We start from the raw sequence: 16,326 nt of genomic DNA, 5'->3' as shown, positions 1-16,326 counted from the left end.
GAAAGACTGGATCAACTGGGTTTCTATTCACTGGAGTTCAGAAGAATGAGAGGGGACCTCATAGAAACGTTTAAAATTCTGATGGGTTCAGACAGGTTAGATGCAGGAAGAATGTTCCCAATGTTGGGGAAGTCCAGAACCAGGGGTCACAGTCTAAGGATAAGGGGTAAGCCATTTAGGACCGAGATGAGGAGAAACTTCTTCACCCAAAGAGTGGTGAACCTGTGGAATTCTCTACCACAGAAAGTTGTTGAGGCCAATTCACTAAATATATTCAAAAAGGAGTTCGATGAAGTCCTTACTACTAGGGGGATCAAGGGGTATGGCGAGAAAGCAGGAATGGGGTACTGAAGTTGCATGTTCAGCCATGAACTCATTGAATGGCGGTGCAGGCTAGAAGGGCCGAATGGTCTACTCCTGCACCTATTTTTTATGTTTTTTATGTTACCATTGTCTACTCTCTTTGTTACCTCTTCAAAAAATCCAGGCTGACTACTCATTATATTTTTGTCTCTCGATATTCTTCTATTTTCTCCTTTTGTAGGGATTCCATTATTTTTCCTACCACTGATGTTAAGCTGACTGGTCTATAAATCCCTAGACATGTTCTATCCCCATTCTTAAATATAAGTATTATGTTAGCTATCTGCAAGTCCTCTGGCACTATAACTTTTTCTAATAAATTATTAAATATGTGTAGTAAGGCTTCTGCTATCTCTTCCCCAGATTATTTTAAAAGGCGTAGATGTACTACATCCGGACCAGGAGTTTTATACTATTTGTGTTTGATTAGTTTATTTAATAAGTCCTATCTTTTTATTTTAAATGTTCTTATCTCATTACTAATCTCACCATCAAACAAAATAATTATTTAATATTTCTGCCATCTCTCTATCGTTACCTGTGGTATTATCCTGTCTGTCCCTTAATGGTCCTATTCCCATCCCAACCTTCGTTTTTCATTCATGTGCCTCTAAAATATTTTACTATTTTGTTTTATATTCCTTGATAATTTAATTTCATAGTACCTATCAGCCTTCCGAATTGCTTTTTTGATGTATCTTCTAATCTTTTCATATTCTCGCTCATCATGCATTTCCCTGCTGTTTATGTACTTAATATATGTCTCTTTCCTTACCCTCAATTGTTCCCTTATGGCATTATTCATCCATGGAGTCTCATTAGTGTGTAGTTTGTTCTTTCCTTTTAGTGGAATATTGTTCCTGCGCTCTGTTGAACACCATTTTAAATGTTTCCCATTGCTGCTGTACATTGTTTTTTTTGCCAATATTATTGCCCATTTTATTTTCCCAAGTTCTATTCCCAGTCCTTCAAAATCAGCTTTTCTCCAATCTGTTACCCTGGTTTTGTCATACTTATGTCCTTCTCAATTACCATCTTAAAGTATATTATATTATGGTCACTATTGCCTAGATGTTCCCCTATTTTTACTTCTCTTACAGAATGGGTTGGGCAAAATATGTATGTGGGCAGAACAATGAGATGAAATTTAATATTACCAAGTGTAAAATATTGAACATAGGAAGGAAAATGGCTGAGACATACTCGAAGAATGGTCTTGAAATAGCTAAGGAAGAAGTTGTAAGAGACCTAGGGCTAGATTTTACACTTTTGTGCAGATCGCCCAAAAATGGGCATTATTTTTGGCGTGGGCGGTAAAAATGGGTTTTCAGATCGCCGGCTTGTCGTCCATTTTCAAATCCCCTAGTCTCCATTTTAAAAATTGGGTGTTACCGCGAGCGATCTGAAATGGGCGTTAGCATTAAATCTCTCTGACCTTCTGCCGTAAAGTGTCACCGTCCTTAGTTTCCCACGATTCAGGAGGTCAGGGGTCATCATTACATGCACAGAAGAGAAGACAGAGAGAGAGGGAGCAGAGAGGGACTGAAAGCGTATGTGGGTGTGGTGTATGCTTGTTTGGCTGTTGTGGGAGGCACGAGGGAGATTCACCAGCAGCAAAAAGACTATTAAGCACCAAGAACATAGTTGGCACCGAGTTTTTGTCCAACAAATAATACATAACAAGGAAGGGATTGAGGAGGCCCTGGAGCTGTTAGCCAGGAACACTGATGGCAGAGGGCTCCCAGTGGTCCCGGAGCGCGGCACTGCACCCCAAGGTGCTGCACCCCCATTGCCAATGACACAGGAGAGCCAGGAGCAACATCTTGCTTCTGGCTCGGAGCACGTTCCCACCTCGGGACCGTTCTCTCCTGTATCCGTCCAAGTAGCGATTCTGCCGTCATCCCCCCCAGTGAAGCCAGGCGGATTGGAGTCAGGAGGGGAAGGGGAAGGGGTAGAGGTGGGGAGGAGAAGTTGGGGTGGGGGGGGGGAAGGAAAATGAGGTGCATGGCTGCAGGTGTTGTCTGGGGCATATTTTTAGGTTGCTGCTGCTATTTTGGTGGGAGAGTCGGGCAAGGGGCGAGGGGGCTATCTTGTCAGTTTGCATTTGTGTTCTGTATTGCAGGAAATGGGGACCATTGTAATGATGTAAATGTGATAAATTTGTTGTGGGCTGAGGCGGGGGTGGGGTGGGGTGGTTTTTACAGATATACTTATGATTTCAGACAAATGGTCGGTTTAAATGTTTTTTATTTAACATAACCTTGTTGTGCATTGGCTCAGATAGCTGCACCGTTACGCCTTAAGGTGATTCCTTAACATCAAAGGATACAATAACACGTAACTTGAATCAACTTAAACTTTAACTGTCACCAAGGTGATGCACACCATTGATGTATGACCTGCATACCCAACAGTGTGACAATTTTATAAATACCACCAACGTTCTTTTAAGCAAAGCGCTCATTTATGAGCTCCTGACGTAAGAGTTTTGCAGCTGTGATGCCACCACGGGTCCTTTCATGTGGTCTACGGGGGGTGCGGGGGCATGGCTTTAGCATCAGCCTGATTGTCTGGCCCGATGTCAGCGTCCACCTCCTCATCCTCCACTTCCTCTCTTTCCTGAGGTGGACCATCACACCTTTCTGCCAATTCTTGTCCCCTCCTGATAGCCAAGTTGTGCAGCATGCAGCACACCACCACAAATTGAGTTACCTGCTCAGGGTGGTATTGGAGCTCGCCTCCTGAGTGGTCCAGGCATCTAAAGCGCTGCTTAAGCACTCCAATGGTTTTCTCGATGATATTGCGTGTGGCACTGTGGCTCTCGTATCTCTTCTCGGCTTCAGTGTGGGTGTCACGCAGGGGGGTCATTAACCAGATGGCAAGGCCATATCATTTGTCACCAAGCATCCAGCATTGACCTTGTGGCTGATTGGTAAACAAGTCAGATACAGTGCTCTCACGTAGGATGTGAGCATCATGGATGCTGCCTGTAAATTTAGCATTCACTGCTATAATAATTTGCTGGTGGTTGACAACGAGTTGCACATTCAGGGAATCACTTGCAGTTCCTGAAAACCTCTCCAACCTGAAAAGGTGCCCACCTTGGGGAAGTTAGCAATTCGGTAGAATCCTAAAGCCCTCTCAGTCTGACCCTCTCTGGTCATAGGGAAGCTGATATCCATCCTGTGTGCGTACAGGACTTCAGTGACCTGTCTAATGCAGCAATGTGTGGCACGCTGAGATATACCACAAATGTCGCCAGCTGAGGCCTGAAAGGAACCAAACGCGTAGAAAGTGCCACGGTGACCTTGACCTCGACGGACAGTGCAGTCCTGATGGTGCTGGCAGGCTGCAGATCTCCCCTGATGAGCTGGCATATCTCACTGATAACCTCTTTGTGGAAGCGCAGTCTCAGAAGGCAGGTGGTGTCACACAAGTTGAGGTAAGACTGCTTCTCCCTGTACTTGCGGGGGGGGTGTAACATCTGGTCCTCCTCATCAGTCTGGCATGTCTTACATTGGGCACATGATGCTGTCGAGCATACCTTCTGCCATCATGAGTCTGCAGCATGTGCGTGGTCATTAAGAGAGGGTGAGAAAGAACAGGCCCCATTCCAATAGCTATCTGTTTTCCACTGATTGCTCACAAAGAATGAATGTCCCCACTAAGGCACCTAGTAAATTGCAATCGTCCATCGTAAGAGATGTTTGTTCAGATGTTCAGATCACCTCCAAATACCTCCAGAGTACATTCGAACTCCCCCAAGGTTGAAGCAGAGCAGCCTTTTAAATGATGCGACCTGCGATTTAGAACATGGCGTCCATACCGCTGTGAGTAGTTCCGGTGAGTTTACCTTTGTCACAGCGCTTTTTTCGGCGAGCGATATTGTGGACGAGATGTGTGCGATATGCCGAAAGTAAGGATGGGCGATATACTGGGCATTAGTTTCGGCAAATGTGAGCTTTACACCAAAAAACAGTGGCCAAGCGGTATTATTAAATCTCGGCGTTAATTACGTGGTGAAAGTAACGCTGGGCGATGTAATGGGCGTTGGGATCGCCCATTCTGATTACTTCACCCCAAAAAAGTGGGCGGCCGCTATTATTTTTTCTCGGCATTACGCACATGCGGAAAGTAACGCTCAGCGATAAGTGACCAAGAAATGGGCGTCAGTTTCCACTTTGTGGCTAAGTGGCCGATATATGGGCGTTAAGTCTCATTTCAGCGTTAAAAATGGACGTTAAATGGGCGGTATGCAAGCAAAAATAATGGAAATTGATGACCCCTGACCTCCTGAATTGTGGGAAACGAGCGTTGCCATGCCATTGCTAAGGATGGCAACACTTTACGGCAGAAGGTCAGAGAGATTTAACACTATCGCCCATTTCAGATTGCTCGTAGTAATGCCCAATTTTTAAGATGGAGATTATGGACTTTGAAAATGGGCGACAAGCCAGCGATCTGAAAACCCATTTTTACCGCCCACGCCGGAAATAAGGCCCATTTTTGGGCGATCTGCACAAAAGTGTAAAATTTAGCCCTTAGGAGTCTTAATACACTCAATGCTCAACATACCCAATCAATGCAGAGCAGCAATCAGCAAAGCTAGTTAGGTAGTCTTTCCTAAGTAAAAGGGAAATTTATGATCGATATCAAAATGTCCTTCATACTATGAATGATCAACATATAGAATAATCTTCCAAATACAATAGTGGAGGTGAAAACCCTGGAATAATTTAAGAGACAACTAGACGCTGAAATGGAGGGGACGGTAAAGTCTTTCAGGATGGATTAATTGAAATTGATTGAATGACTTTCCTCACCTGTAATCATCTTGTGAATGTACAATTAAATGTCTTCATAAATATGTATGTAAAAAATGTACTATGAGAATTTAATTTAAAAATTTAACATTAAGTCTTAATTTAGAGCACAAGCTCCCTTTAATAGAGAAGTCATCAGATAGCCCAGAAAACTCGTATCTAAGATGTTCAGTGGAACCCAGTATAATTTGTGAATCTTTCTTGCCACATAATTCTCAGACTGGAGCCTTTTCTCTGTCACTCTACAGTCACAGTTGGTGTGTAGCTCTCACTCTCTCTTCGTGGTTCCGTTATAATGCACCTTTTGATACTTCTGTTGGATTTGTGGGCCTTGCTTTGTGAAATGCTTTTGTGTTTGGTGGGGTTGATGACCCAGTGAAGTTGGTCATCTACTGGTTGACAGTTGGTTAATTAGAAACATAGAAACATAGAAAATAGGTGCAGGAGTAGGCCATTCGGCTCTTCGAGTCTGCACCACCATTCAAAATGATCATGGCTGATTATGCACTTCAGTACCCCATTCCTGCTTTCTCTCCATACCCCCCGATCCCTTTAGCTGTAAGGGCCACATCTAACTCCCTTTTGAATATATCTAACAAACTGGCCTCAACAACTTTCTGTAGTAGAGAATTCCACATGTTCACAACTCTCTGAGTGAAGAAGTTTCTCCTCAGCTTGGCCCTATATGGCTTACCCCTTATCCTTAGGCTGTGACCCCTGGTTCTGGACTTCCCCAACATCGGGAACATTCTTCCTGCATCTAACCTGTCCAATCCCGTCGGAATTTTAAATGTTTCTATGAGATCCCCTCTCATTCTTCTAAATTCCATTGAATATAAGCCTAGTCGATCCAGTCTTTCTTCATATGTCAGTCCTGTCATCCCGGGAATTAGTCTGGTGAATCTTCGCTGCACTCCCTCAATAGCAAGAATGGCCTTCCTTAGATTAGGAGACCAAAACTGTACACAATACTCAAGTTGTGGCCTCACAAAGGCCCTGTACAACTGTAGTAAGACCTCTCTGCTCCTGTTCTCAAATCTTCTCGCTATTGGTGAGTAGCTTTTCTTTTTCTTTTTTATTTCAGTAAGTAACCTGTTAACATTGTTGTCGCCAAATTAAGTGTATCTAGGGGTTAAGTCATGACAGGAGAGCTCGGACACATGATATGCTCCTCCTGTACCATGTGGGAACTCAGAGACACTTCTGGTGTCCCTGACGACTACGTGTGCGGGAAGTGTATCCGCCTCCAGCTCCTGACGGACCGCGTTGCGGAATTGGAGCTGCGGGTGGATTCACTCTGGAGCATCCATGATGCTGAGAATGACGTGAGTAGCACATGTAGCGAGTTGGTCTTACCGCAGGTGAAGGGTCCACAGCCAGCTAGGGAATGGAAGACCAGCAGGAAGAGCAGTGCAAGGTAGGTGGTGCAGGGGTCCCCTGCGGTCATCCCCCTGCAAAACAGATACACTGCTTTGAGTACTGTGAGGGGGATGACTCATCAGGGGAGGGCAACAGCAGCCAAGTTCATGGCACCGTGGCTGGCTCTGCTGCACAGGAGGGCAGGAAAAAGAGTGGGAGAGCGATAGTGATAGGGGATTCAATTGTAAGGGGAATAGATAGGCATTTCTGCAGCCGCAACCGAGACTCCAGGAGGGTATGTTGCCTCCCTGGTGCAAAGGTCAAGGATGTCTCAGAGCGGGTGCAGGACACTCTGAAAAGGGAGGGTGAACAACCAGTTGTCGTGGTGCACATTGGTACCACGATATAGGTAAAAAAAAGGATGAGGTCCTACAAGATGAATTTAAGGAGCTGGGAGCTAAATTAAAAAGTAGGACCTCAAAAGTAGTAATCTCGGGATTACTACCAGTGCCACGAGTTATACAGAGTAGGAATCGCAGGATAGCTCACATGAATACATGGCTTGAGCAGTGGTGCAGCAGGGAGGGATTCAAATTCCTGGGGCATTGGAACCGGTTCTGGGGGAGGTGGGACCAGTACAAACCGGACGGTCTGCACCTAGGCAGGACCGGAACCAATGTCCTAGGGGGAGTGTTTGCCAGTGCTGTTGGGAGGAGTTAAACTAATATGGCAGGGGGATGGGAACCAATGCAGGGAGACAGAGGGAAACAAAATGGAGACAGAAGCAAAAGACAGAAAGGAGATGAGTAAAAGTGGAGGGCAGAGAAACCCAAGGCAAAAAACAAAAAGGGTCACTGTACAGCAAAATTCTAAAGGGTCAAAGTGTAATAAAAAGGCAAGCCTGAAAGCTCGGTGCCTCAATGCGAGGAGTATTCGGAACCCAGGAGTGGGCTCTGAGCTAGTTAGAGTGGGTGAGAGCTCAGATGAACAGGACCCCAAGAAAGAATGCAAAAGGCAGGAGGTAACAGAGCAGAGTAGCACTAAGGTAAGTGTAAACCACAAGGTGATAGGAAGGGACAATATGTATGAATATAAAGGGGCTGCAGGAGGGGTCAAAACTAAAAATCATGGTTTAAAAACTAGTATTAAAACACTCTACCTAAACGCACGCAGCATTCGAAATAAAGTAAATGAGTTGACGGCACAAATCATTACAAATGGGTATGATTTGGTGGCCATTACAGAAACGTGGTTGCAGGGTGACCAAGACTTGGAATTAAACATACAGGGGTATCTGACAATTCGGAAAGATGGACAAGAAGGGAAAGGAGGTGGGGTAGCTCTGTTAATAAAGGATGATATCAGGGCAGTTGTGAGAGATGATATTGGCTCTAATGAACAAAATGTTGAATCATTGTGGGTGGAAATTAGAGATAGTAAGGGGAAAAAGTCACTGGTGGGCGTAGTTTATAGGCCCCCAAATAATAACTTCATGGTGGGGCGGACAATAATCAAGGGAATAATGGAGGCATGTGAAAAAGGAACGGCAGTAATCATGGGGGATTTTAACCTACATATCGATTGGTCAAATCAAATCGCACAGGGTAGCCTTGAGGAGGAATTCATAGAATGCATACAGGATTGTTTCTTAGAACAGTATGTTACAGAACCTACAAGGGAGCAAGCTATCTTAGATCTGGTCCTATGTAATGAGACAGGAATAATAAACGATCTCTTAGTAAAAGATCCTCTCGGAATGAGTGATCACAGTATGGTTGAATTTGTAATACAGATTGAGGGTGAAGAAGTAGTGTCTCAAACAAGCGTACTATGCTTAAACAAAAGGGACTACAGTGGGATGAGGGCAGAGTTGGCTAAAGTAGACTGGAAACACAGACTAAATGGTGGAACAATTGAGGAACAGTGGAAGACTTTTAAGGAGCTCTTTCATAGTGCTCAACAAAAATATATTCCAGTGTAAAAGAAGGGCGGTAAGAGAAGGGATAAACAGCCGTGGATAACCAAGGAAAATAAAGGAGAGTATCAAATTAAAAACCAATGCATATAAGGTGGCCAAGATTAGTGGGAAACTAGAAGATTGGGAAAATTTTAAACGACAGCAAAGAATGACTAAGAAAGCAATAAAGAAAGGAAAGATAGATTACGAAAGTAAACTTGCGCAAAACGTAAAAACAGATAGTAAAAGCTTTTACCGATATATAAAACGAAAAGAGTGACTAAAGTAAATGTTGGTCCCTTAGAAGATGAGAAGGGGGATTTAATAATGGGAAATGTGGAAATGGCTGAGACCGTAAACAATTATTTTGCTTCGGTCTTCACAGTGGAAGACACAAAAACCTTGCCAAAAATTGCTGGTCACGGGAATGTGGGAAGGGAGGACTTGGAGACAATCACTATCACTAGGGGGGTAGTGCTGGACAGGCTAATGGGACTCAAGGTAGACAAGTCCCCTGGTCCTGATGAAATGCATCCCAGGGTATTAAAAGAGATGGCGGAAGTTATAGCAGATGCATTCGTTATAATCTGCCAAAATTCTCTGGACTCTGGGGAGGTACCATCAGATTATAAAAGCAGCTAATGTAACGCCTCTGTTTAAAAAAGGGGGAAGACAAAAGGCAGGTAACTATAGGCCGGTTAGTTTAACATCTGTAGTGGGGAAAATGCTTGAAGCTATCATTAAGGAAGAAATAACGGGACATCTAGATAGGAATAGTGCAATCAAGCAGACGCAACATGGATTCATGAAGGGGAAATCATGTTTAACTAATTTACTGGAATTCTTTGAGGATACAATGAGCATGGTGGAATGGAGGTATACCGATGGATGTGGTGTATTTAGATTTCCAAAAGGCATTCGATAAGGTGCCACACAAAAGATTACTGCAGAAGATAAAGGTACGCGGAGTCAGAGGAAATGTATTAGCATGGATCGAGAATTGGCTGGCTAACAGAAAGTCGGGATAAATGGGTCGGAAATTCGTGGTTAGTGGTGTGCCACAGGGATCGGTGCTGGGACCACAACTGTTTACAATATACATAGATGACCTGGAAGAGGGGACAGAGTGTAGTGTAACAAAATTTGCAGATGACACAAAGGTTAGTGGGAAAGCGGGTTGTGTAGAGGACACAGAGAGGCCGCAAAGAGATTTAGATAGGTTAAGCGAATGGGCTCAGGTTTGGCAGATGGAATACAATGTCGGAAAATGTGAGGTCATCCACCTTGGAAAAAAAAACAGTAAAAGGGAATATTATTTGAATGGGGAAAAATTACAACATCCTGTGGTGCAGAGGGACCTGGGGGCCCTTGTGCATGAAACTCCCAAAAAGTTAGTTTGCAGGTGCAGCAGGTAATCAGGAAGGCGAATGGAATGTTGGCCTTCATTGCGAGAGGGATGGAGTACAAAAGCAGGGAGGTCCTGCTGCAACTGTACAGGGTATTGGTGAGGCCGCACCTGGAGTACTGCGTGCAGTTTTGGTCACCTTACTTAAGGAAGGATATACTAGCTTTGGAGAGGGTACAGAGTCGATTCACTAGGCTGATTCTGGAGATGAGGGGGTTACCTTATGATGATAGATTGAGTAGACTGGGTCTTTACTCATTGGAGTTCAGAAGGAAGAGGGGTGATCTTATAGAAACATTTAAAATAATGAAAGGGATCGACAAGATAGAGGCAGAGAGGTTGTTTCCACTGGTCGGGGAGACTAGAACTAGGGGGCACAGCCTCAAAATAAGGGGGAGCCAATTTAAAACCGAGTTGAGAAGGAATTTCTTCTCCCAGAGGGTTGCGAATCTGTGGAATTCTCTGCCCAAGGAAGCAGTTGAGGCTAGCTCATTGGATGTATTCAAATCACAGATAGATAGATTTTTAACCAATAAGGGAATTGAGGGTTATGGGGAGCAGGCAGGTAAGTGGAGCTGAGTCCACGGCCAGATCAGCCATGATCTGTTGAATGGCGGAGCAGGCTCGAGGGGCTAGATGGCCTACTCCTGTTCCTAATTCTTATGTTCTTATGTTCTTATGAAGGCCAACATGCCATTTGCCTTCTTCACCGCCTGCTGTACCAGCATGCCAACTTTCAATGACTGATGTACCATGACACCCAAGTCTTGTTGCATCTCCCCTTTTCCTAATCTGCCACCATTCAGATAATAAGCTGCCTTCCTGTTTTTACCACCAAAGTGGATAACCTCACATTTATCTACATTATACTGCATCTGCCATGTATTTGCCCACTCACCTAAACTGTCCAAATCTTCCTGTAACCTCTTAGCATCCTCCTCATAGCTCACACTGCCACCCAGCTTAGTGTCATCTGCAAACTTGAAGATATTACATTCAATTCCTTCGTCTAAATCATGAATGTATATTGTAGATAGCTGGGGTCCCAGAACTGAACCTTGCGGTACCCCATTAGTCACTGCCTACCATTCTGAAAAGGACCCGTTTATTCCTACTCTTTGCTTCCTGTCTGCCAACCAGTTCTCTATCCACGTCAGTACATAACCCCCAATACCATGTGCTTTAATTTTGCACACTAGTCTTTTGTGTGGGACCTTGTCAAAAGCCTTTTGGAAGTCTAAATACACCACATCCACTGGCTCCTCCTTGTCCACTCTACTAGTTACATCCTCAAAAAATTGTAGAAGATTTGTCAAGCATGATTTCCCTTTCATAAATCCATGCTGACTTGGACCGATCCTGTCACTGCTTTCCAAATGCCCTGCTATTACATCTTTAATAATTGATTCCAACATTTTCCCCACCATCGATGTCAGGCTGACCGGTCTATAATTCCCTGTTTTCTCTCTCCCTCCTTTCTTAAAAATGGTGTTACATTAGCTACCCTCCAGTCCATAGGAACTGATCCAGAGACGATAGAATGTTGGAAAATGACCACCAATGCAGCCACTATTTCTAGGGCCACTTCCTTAAGTACTCTGGGATGCAGACTATCAGGCCCTGGGGATTTATCGGCCTTCAATCCCATCAATCTCCCTAACACAATTCGCTGACTGATAAGGATTTCCTTTAGTTCCTCTTTCTCGCTAGACCCTCGGTCCCCTAGTATTTCCGGAAGGTTATTTGTGTCTTCCTTAGTGAAGACAGAACCAAAGTATTTGTTCAATTGGTCTGCCATTTCTTTGTTTCCCATTATAAATTCACCTGATTCTGACTGTAAGGGACCTACCTATATTTGTCTCCACTCATTTTTTTCTATTCACAAAGCTGTGGAAGCTTTTACAGTCAGTTTTTAGATCCCCTGCAAGCTTACTCTCATATTCTATTTTCCCCCTTCTAATTAAACCCTTTGTCCTCCTCTGCTGATTTTGTAACATTTATTGTGACAGTAAGATACAGAGTATACTGAGTGTAACAATCTTTTGATCCATTTGATACAAGGCACCTGGCGTAAGCTGGGTGAGGGTGGGAGGGAAGTCCTCTGTTTATCACCAGGGCACCTCCTCTAAATCTATTTTACGAGACAATAGCTTCAGGGGTAGGACAGAATGATCCTTTCAAAACATATGAAGTAAAAATAATAAATTACAGAGAGTAAATAGAACTTATTCAATAACTTGAAAAGAATTTCGATTTTCGAGAGAGAGAGAGAGAGAGAGAGAGAGAGAAGTGATTTTAAAGTAAAATTAAGCCTCACTCACGATCTCACGATAGAACTTTCAACTCTCACGATTTTTTTTTTCTCCACTCGCAAAGCTGACCGCACTCACCTTGTGATGTCAGTAACCAGTTAGAGATGGCCGAATGCGCTTCCTGTCTGGGAGCAAAGGTTGCGGAATGTACTTCCTCTCTGGGAGCAAAGGTCGGCAGGGGTCGGGTCGGGAAAGGACAAGGCCTCAGCATCACAGGCTGGGAGGGGGATGGCGGGGCCGGCTATTGGGACTCGATGACTCTTGTAAGTGCTGGATCTGTGGTAGCCCAGTGTTTGTGAATTCAAGGCAACGGTGGTATAGTGGTTATGTAACTGTACTAGTAATCCAGAAGCTTGGACTAATGATCCAGAGACATGATTTCAAATCCCACCACGGCAGCTGGAGATTTTAAATTCAGTTAATTAAATAACTCTGGAATGAAAAGCTAGTATCAGTAATGGTGACCATGAAACTACTGGATTGTCGTAAAAACCTATGTGGTTCACTAATGTTCTTTAGGGAAGGAGATATGCTGTCCTTACCCAGTCTGGGCTATATGTGACTCCAGACCCACAGCAATGTGGTTGATCCGTAACTGCCTTCTGAAATGGCCTAGCAAGCCATTCAGTTGTCAACAAGGTGGCTCATGGGCAATAAATGCTGGCTTTGGCAGCGAAGTCTATATCTTGTGAATGAATATTAAAATAATTACTCCTTCCAGAGCCAATGTTGTAGTGGGTTTGTTGCCTGGGAAAATGAGGATGAGTCACTTGTTCCCCGGTACAAACAGTGTTACTTCATGTTGTTGCAGACATGGTGATTCATCAGTGCGTAGTCTCAATGGGGTACTGTGCAAAATATTTAAATCATTCAGTATGCGCCCCACCTCTCTTTCTCTTGCCAAGATTGAACACTTCGTGTTTCTAGATTCAAGAGGGAACTGTTCAGCTGATCTTAGCCCTATTATCACACATTTAGGCATCGCTTGTAATATTGAACATTAATCGAGGTAGTTCATCCTGTAATAAAGTTGTAGCTGGATAATTCATATGCCAAGTAAAGAATATTAGCCAAAGGGTATCAGACAAACCTTTACCCCTTTTTACAACCGTTTCATAAGAAAATTGTCTGGAAATTTACCATCCATGTCCAAGGCAGTGCCGTGCTTTGATTGTACAAAAATATTAGCATAAACCCAGATTCACTGACAAAAAGAGGAGAAAGTTCTGCCATTTCAAGATCTTTAGGCATCTAATATTTTTGTACAATCAATACTTATCAAAGCACGGCACTGCCACTTCAATATCTCCAGATTTTAATAAAAGCTCTTGCTATGAACTGCAATCTTCCCAACAGCTATTGGAAATTGCTAAATGCGCAACACTTTGGTAGATGCCATCCCAATTACTGTCATCGTAATTTTAATCTGGGATGCATAGCAACGTGATGATGGGGATTTTTTTTTTAAGTTCTTTTCAGATCCAGTAAAATAGTTGTTGTACAGATCTGTGACCTGTTAGAGATTAAATAAGCTATTAAGAGGTTTATAAATTAACTGTCAATCTATATTAGTTTGTGTTTGAAAAAAATAGAAACTCATGATTTTTATACCAACCCAGTTGTGAGACCCGGCAGGCAGGGGAAGGCCAGCTCAAGGAACAGCATGGACTTTACACCTTCTTCTGGAAAGGCAAACCAGAAGAAGAACGCCGCCTCCATGAAGTTGGCTTCGCCATCAAAAATGAGCTGGTGGCCGTCTCAGAGATTCCCCCTGCGGGATAAGCGAATGTCTCATAACTCTCCGGCTCGCCCTATCCCAGAACCAGTGCGCCACAGCCATCAGAGCATATGCCCTAACACTCAACACAACAGATGAGGCCAAACAGGAACCAGACTGATTCCCGGGATGGCGGGACTGACATATCAGGAAAGACTGGATCAACTGGGCTTGTATTCACTGGAGTTCAGAAGAATGAGAGGGGATCTCATAGAAACATTTAAAATTATGACGGGTTTAGACAGGTTAGATGCAGGAAGAATGTTCCCAATGTTGGGGAAGTCCAGAACCAGGGGTCACAGTCTAAGGATAAGGCGTAAGCCATTTAGGACCGAGATGAGGAGAAACTTCTTCACCCAGAGAGTGGTGAACCTGTGGAATTCTCTACCACAGAAAGTTGTTGAGGCCAATTCACTAAATATATTCAAAAAGGAGTTAGATGTAGTCCTTACTACTAGGGGGATCAAGGGGTATGGTGAGAAAGCAGGAATGGGGTACTGAAGTTGCATGTTCAGCCATGAACTCATTGAATGGCGGTGCAGGCTCGAAGGGCCGAATGGCCTATTCCTGCACCTATTTTCTATGTTTCTATGTTTCTACTCCAGCCTCGAACAACCCCTGTCCTGAGTCCCTACGGACAACAAACTGATCCTCCTCGGCGACTTCAATGCCAGAGTCGGTAAGGACACAGACCTCTGGGGAGGCGTGATCGGCAGAGAGGGGGTAGAGAAAACCAACTCTAGCGGTACCCTGCTCCTGACAAAATGGCTAGAACATGACCTTGTCATCACCAACACCTTGTTCAATCAGAGGTACAAGTAAAAGGCATCATGGCAACACCCTCGCTCCAAGCATCTGCTTGACTACGTCATTGTCCGAGCGAGGGACTACAAGGATGTGCACATCACCCGCACCATGACAGGAACCAACGACTGCTGGATGGGCCACCGTCTAATCTGGTCCGTCATTAACATCAATATAGCCCCAAAATAGCGAAGGCAACAGAAACAATGCAGCAGGAAAATCAACGCTGGTGCACTCAAAGACCCAGTTAAGAAAGCCCTATACAGCCAGCGCCTCACTGCCAACCTGGCGACCCTCGATGACCCCAAGACGCAGAGTGCCCACACGCCTGGCCTACCCACAAGGCCTCTATAACCAGCACCTGTGAAGAGACGCGAGGTCACTCAACCAGGAAACACCAAGACTTGTTTGATGAGAATGACCAGGAGATCCAGGAGCTAATAAGCCTCAAGCGCAAAGCATTTCTGAACTGAAAGCAGCAACCCGGGAACAGCAAAGCAGCTCTGCAGGCGGCTGAAGGCCGATGTCCAACAAAAAAACCCATGTCCTAAAGAATAGATAGTGGGTGGGGAAAGCACAGGAGATCCAGCAGCTGGCTGACATCCACGATATGTGAGGATTCTTCAGGACAGTGAAGACCATCTACGGCCAAAGCACCCAAGGCCCCACCCCACTGCTGGCCAAGAATGGAGAGGCACTCATTAAGGACTCCGAGGCAGTCAGCGCCCACTGCAAGGAGTACTTCAAAGATCTCCTTAACTGAGACTCTGCCTTCGATGCGAGTGTCCTCAACTCCATCCCGCAGCATGCTACCCGCCACCATCTAAACAAAATCCCAGTCCCACACGAGGTAGAAAAGGCCATCGTCAGCTCAAGAACAACAAGGCATCAGGAGCAGATAGAATCCCTGCCGAGGCACTAAGTATGGTGGGGAAGCACGATTGACACGAATGCATGATCTCATCTCTCATCTGGAAGGAGGTGAGCATGCTAGGAGATCTCAGACATGCCGTAATCGTGACCATCTTCAAAAAGGGAGACACGTCCGACTGTGGTAACTACAGAGGAATCTCCCTGCTGTCGGCCACTGGGAAAGTCATCGCCAGAATCCTCCTCAATCCTCTTCTCCCTGTGGCTGAAGAGCTCCTCCCAGAGTCGCAACGTGGATTCCATCCACTAAGGGGTACAACGGACATGATCTTCACCGCACGACAACTACAAGAGAAATGCAGGAAACAGCATCAACCCTTGTACATGGCTTTCTTTGACCTCACAATGGCCTTTGACACTGTCAACCGTGAAGGACTATGGAGCATCCTCCTCCGTTTCAGTTGCACCCGAAGGTTGTCACCATTTTCCGCCTGCTCCACGATGACATGCAAGTCGTGATCCACCACAGACCCAATCCACATTCGGACCGGGGTCAAGCAGGGCTGCGTCATCGCACCAATGCTCTTCTCAATTTTCCTTGCTGCAATGCTACATGTCACTCTCAAGAAGTTCCCCGCTGGAGTGGAACTAACTAT

Source organism: Pristiophorus japonicus, chromosome 1 (assembly GCF_044704955.1).
Source record: "Pristiophorus japonicus isolate sPriJap1 chromosome 1, sPriJap1.hap1, whole genome shotgun sequence".
Lineage (NCBI taxonomy): Eukaryota > Metazoa > Chordata > Chondrichthyes > Pristiophoridae > Pristiophorus > Pristiophorus japonicus.
Note: the sequence above shows the minus strand (reverse complement) of the source record.